A 5734-nucleotide genomic window follows, 5' to 3' on the forward strand; every position below is an offset into this window, starting at 1 on the left:
ATAGCTGTTAGTGCTTCTTTTGGGCCTAAACATTCCAGCAATAAGCCATCTCCCCCTCTTTTGTAGAGAGCATTACCATATATCATGTATTGCATAGACTGCAATTTAATTTTCCTGCTAGCCTTCGAAGATGGACCAGCCAAGTACTACATTATTGGATGCCTCCAATCTTGTTCTTGTAAGTCATTTTGATTAACTTCCAAGATCACATTCATTTTATTCAAAGGTGGTATCAATTTCTGATATGTTGTTTGGCTTATGTCCCTTTGGGCATTATCCCTTCTCTTGAAGTTCGAAACTTTCTGAGCCACATAATTAGCTCTATTATTCAAGAATCTTGGGACATGAGTTACATTTGCTATTTGAAATTGAGAAAGCAGATGTAATGCAACAACATAATATGGCAAAATGCTTATGCTTTGACACTTGAAAATCCCTTTCATTTGGTTAACCACCAATTGTGAATCTCCAAATATGTCAACTGCATGAGCTTGTAATCCAATCAGAATTTCTAGTCCCACTATTAAGGCTTCATATTCAGCCTGGTTATTGGAACAAGTAGTTTCATCCACTCTGAAACCATGTGTGGTTTCTACTCCTTGTGGTGACTTAATCACAATACCAATTCCAATCAAGCCATTGGCTTTTGATCCATCGAGCCACATTTGCCATGGCTCAACACTAGCCATACCAAGCTCCATTATCTCTTAGCTTTCTGTTTGAGATGGATGGTCTGCCAAAAAATTGGCTAAAATTTGTCTCTTCACTGCCTTTTGGGGAACATATTCTAGATGAAATTCTGATAAGGTTAGTATTTATTTGCCAATTCTTCCCCTTAACATAGGTTTAGATAACATATACTTAACCAAATCTGTGGTTACAATTACCAAGACAGTTGTAGGTAAAAGAGAGTATCTTAATTTCATTGCAACAAAATATAAAGCAAGACACAGCTTTTCCACAGCTAAATATTTACATTCACAAGAATTTAAAAACCTACTAAGGTAATAAATAGCTTGCTCCTTGCCTTCTTCATTGTCTTGGGCTAAGAAAGCTCCCAATGAATCTTCTGCTGCAGCTATGTACAACTTCAAAGGCTTATGACCCTTTGGTGGTATCAACACTGGAGGGTTGGCCAAGTAGGCTTTGATACCTTCGAAAGCAATTTGATGCTCTGCTGTCCACACAAATTCCTCTTCATCTTTCAGCCTTAACAAGGAAGAAAATACTTTAGTTTTCCCTGCAGTGTTAGAAATGAACCTTCGAAGAAAGTTAACATGTCCAAGGAACCTTTGTAATTCTTTCTTACTTGATGGAGGCCTAACTTCAATGATGGCTTTGGCTTTATTCTGATCAATCTATATTCCTTTCTTGTGCACTACATAACCCAAGAAGTTTCTAGATGATACACCAAAAGCGCACTTAAGAGGATTGAGTTTCAACTTGAACTTTCTCATTCTTTCAAAAGCTGCTTCTAAATGGAACAGATGCTCCTCCATGAACTGGGATTTCACTACGATGTCATCAATATAACACTCTCAAGACCCTCCAATGAGGTCATGAAAGATAGTGTTCATAGTCCTCTGATATGTAGCCCCAGCATTCTTCAAGCCAAATGGCATTTTAACCCATTCGAGGTGCCAATATTTCCAGGACATCTGAATGCTGTCTTGTAGACATCCTCCTCTGCAATGCAGATTTGGTTATAACCAGAGTGCCCATCTATCATTGATAAAACTTGATGCCCCACTGAACTGTCTACCAACAGATCCACTATAGGCATAGGGTACTCATATTTTGGAGTTGCTAGATTCAAGTTTCTGAAATCAATGCATACCCTCATTTTACCATTCTTCTTAACTACTGGCACAATATTAGATAGACATTCAACATACCTGGCTGTCCTAATAAATCCTGCCTTGAGTAGTCTAAGAATCTCCTCCTTGACTTTATTAATTACTTCTGGACTCATTCTTCTTGGTTTTTGCTTGTATGGCTTGAAGTTAGGCTTCATAGGGAGCCTATGTTCCACTAATGACTTATCCAATCCTGGTAGTTCATTATAAGACCATGCAAAGCAATCTTTATATTTCTTTAGAACAACCAACAACTGGTCCCTATCCAGATCATTCAAACAAGCACTTATAAAGGTGGCTGTTGTACAGAACCTTTCCCTAAATTTACTTCTTCTAAGGGGTCTTGTGTCTGAGAACTTATTGAAGCTTCTTCTTTGATTTCCTATACCTTCGAAGTAATCTCCTTGCTTTGTTCTGCTCCCAGGTTCTTTAATTCAACATCTTTGCCCTCCTCCTCATAGACAAAGTCTGTCCATAAGGCTTCCTCTTCCTGTATCTCCTGGACCTTTGTTTCAATGTCCAATGCACAGTATTTATCAAGGGTCAAAACTCTAACCTGTTGCTGCTCCTGTTTGCAGCCACTTATCATGGCTTCTCTCTCTTGATCTTGTACTTTCTGGACTATTGCTTTTACATCCAATGTTGAGAATTTAATTAGAGCCAAAGACTTGGCTTCTTATGCTTCATCTCTTTGCCTACAACCAAGCATCATTGTCATCCTTAACGACAATCTCTTCATCAGCACTCTCCTGGACTAAGTGCTTCAGGTGTGTCACTTCCTCATCAGCTGTCACTTCGGCTGAGCCATCAGGTTTCCTCAGTATACTGAGTGGTGTCACTCCCTCAATATATAGTTTGGCCTCTGCAAAGTCTGCACAGGCTATGAAAGGTTGAGGATCTGCATCAATTTCCTCTGTTTCTCCATTGCCTAAGGCCATCATAATTTTCTGATGCAAAGAGGAAGGCACACATTTGTTAGTGTGGATCTAATCTCTACCAAGTAATGCATTATACTTAGCATTACTGTCGATTACGAAGAATGCAGTCATGCAGTCCCTGGTTCCCACACTCAGGTTGATAGGCAGAATCCCCTGAGCCATCTGTTTGTCTCCAGTGAAGCCAACAATGGTTATGCTGGTTGGGATCAACCTGGGATTCTTTTTCCCTAGTTTCTTCAAAGAAGATTTTGGTAGTAAGTTCACTGCTGCCCCATTATCTATCAGGACTCGGTTCAATTGTATCCCATCGAAGAAAGCCTTGATATACAAAGGCTTGACATGTTGTGTCATAAAATTCGAGGGATATTCAAAAGGATATGAGAGGTTAATGCTCACCTCTTCTTCGCTCTCATATTCAGTTTCCATTGGGGTAGCCATTCCGGAATCATCCTGTACCATACTCACTTGTAAGTCTTCACTAGAGACAAGAATAGGATCAATTTCTTGACCATCTTGGTCCTCATCTCCAGCCTGGAACTTATGAGGCAGTATGTGTACCATATTGACTGATACTGGAGGAAATGAGCCAAATTTGATGGCTAGCTGTGCCTGTTTCCCCTCTTGGCCACCTTGTTCAGTTACTTCAAAAGCATCCTCCATGCTATATTCTGGCACTTTGTTGCTAACTGATTCCTTCAAAGGGTCTTCCTCGACTGGTTTTTCAATCAAAAATGTTTGTTCAGCCATGAAATCTTCGAACATTTCTTCCTCCACCATTTCTTTCTTTTGGCCTATGCCAACGTCCTCCTTTGTATCACCATCACTCTCCATCAAAGCTTTCTTCAATCCTGCTAAGGTGGACTTCTCTTTGGCTTTTAGTTCAGAATGAACCTTAGCCAACTGTCCTCTACTGTAGCCCATCTTACCTTGTAGAGTTGGTTTTGGAGTATGGTCTGACTTTGGATTCTTCTTTTCTTCTGTCTGGACCAATGAGGAGCTCTCTCCACTTTCTTTAGGTTTTTCTGGTACTAAGTGTACCTACGCTGAATCTTTCTCCTTTGTGATCTCGAAATGACTGGGACCATATCTGGTTCTTTTTTCTTTGGGTGTTTGAGCAATACCCAATTGTTTGGGGCTACCAAATGAGGTTTGACCATCCTACCTTGGTCAACATCCCTTTGGGTAGGCACTTCCCTAGGTTTGTTCTGTATCACAAACCAATCTGGAACTCCAGGTACCCACGAACTTACTGACCCAGATGTTGAATTGCCCTTTTCTTCCTTCGAAGTCATCTTCGAAGCTGGTTATGAAGGCAATTGCTTGGCCCTGACTTCAAGTTTCGAGCCTAATTCAGGCCTTCGATGAAGGTGGCCACTTTCTGTCCTGCGTGAGGCTGGTCTAGAGGGCCAATCTCTGGCTTTGATCCCATAACCTGAACTCTTTTCCAGCCTTCTTTCAAAATGATTGCTTTCCATTCTGTAATAGTTAGGCGGCCTGGACTCATGTATGGGCCTCTTGCCTTTAGCATGCATTCTATCGACTGCTGGTTCAACTACCAATGGTTGCTACCTGACACCCGATGGATATGGCCTCTTGTCAGAAGCAACGGTTGGTTTAGGACGTCTCTGCACATCCCTGTAATATTGCCTCCCATCAACTGGAAGCCCTTTCAACTACTTGTAGCTTAGTCTACACCTGGGACACATCCTTTGCATTACAGCTGCCTCCAAGGAATCGTCATCCAGTGCTTCTTCATCAGAATCTTCCTTCTGGCATGAGAAACCTTGTCCAATAGCTGGCAGATTTCTGGTGTCCTTCTTGATGGTTGTCTGGTTAGCAACATGCATCTGCACATTGACTTCTTCCAATTCTGTCAAGGACAAGTTCTGGAAGTCTGACATAATGACATTGGCTGCCACCTCTCCAACTTCTGGAAATGGGTTGCTGTCGATCCCCATGGCCTTCTCTGCTTTGGCTGGGAATTTCAAACTTCCTTTCCGAATTTGCTCTTGGATCCTGTCTCGAAAAACAATGCAGTTTTTAGTCGAGTGAGACCAAGAGTTATGCCATTTACAGTATACTTTTCCTTTAAGTTCATCTGGAGATGGAAGTTTCACTCCTTTTGGTAACTTAAGGAAGTTGGCCGCAAGCAAATGATCAAAAATGTCATCTGCCTTAGTTAAATCGAAAGAGTATTTCTTATGAAAATCTTTCCTTTTAAACTGCTGGTCAATTGTTGTGTCCTTATGAACTAATGCCTCACAGATCACAGGTTCTTTCCCCACAATCTCTGCTGCATCAATCTCATAGTTAGGATCTCTATAGTATGTCTTGTATGATGCATTATTTCGATCTTATTCCTCCTCTAGTAATGCTTCGTACCTAGATACCTTATAAGTCAGTTCCACTAAGTCCCTGAACTCAGTTGAGTCAAACTTCTTTCGAAGCCTAAACTCTAAGCCATTTTGAGCCAATCTTTCGAATTCTGGCTCTAGTAGGATGACTCTACATTTATTTCGAGCCCTTTCAAATCTGGCAATAAACTGAGTAGTCTTCTCTTCAGGCCTTTGACTCAATCTTGCCAAGTCTGCCATAGAAACCTCTGGCTCCGATTGGAAGAATTGGGCATGAAATGCCTCTTCCATTTGTTGCCAAGTTTGAATGGAGCTAGGTGTAAGGTTAATGTACCATACAAATGCTCCCCCAATTAGAGAATTTGGGAATAATCTCAGTTTCATGTAGTCATGATTAGTAAATTCACCGCATTGAGCAGCAAACCTAGCAATATGCTCTACTGTTGATTGGTTTCCACTCCCATAGAAAAGGGTAAAATCTGGTATCCTGAACCCCCTTAGGTATTCATGTACCCTATCTACCCATTCTGGGTATGATTTTCTGTACACAGGAGTCTGGACCTCCCGAGCCATCGACCCACACATC

Source organism: Camellia sinensis, chromosome 2 (assembly GCF_055761805.1).
Source record: "Camellia sinensis isolate YWXY chromosome 2, ASM5576180v1, whole genome shotgun sequence".
Lineage (NCBI taxonomy): Eukaryota > Viridiplantae > Streptophyta > Magnoliopsida > Ericales > Theaceae > Camellia > Camellia sinensis.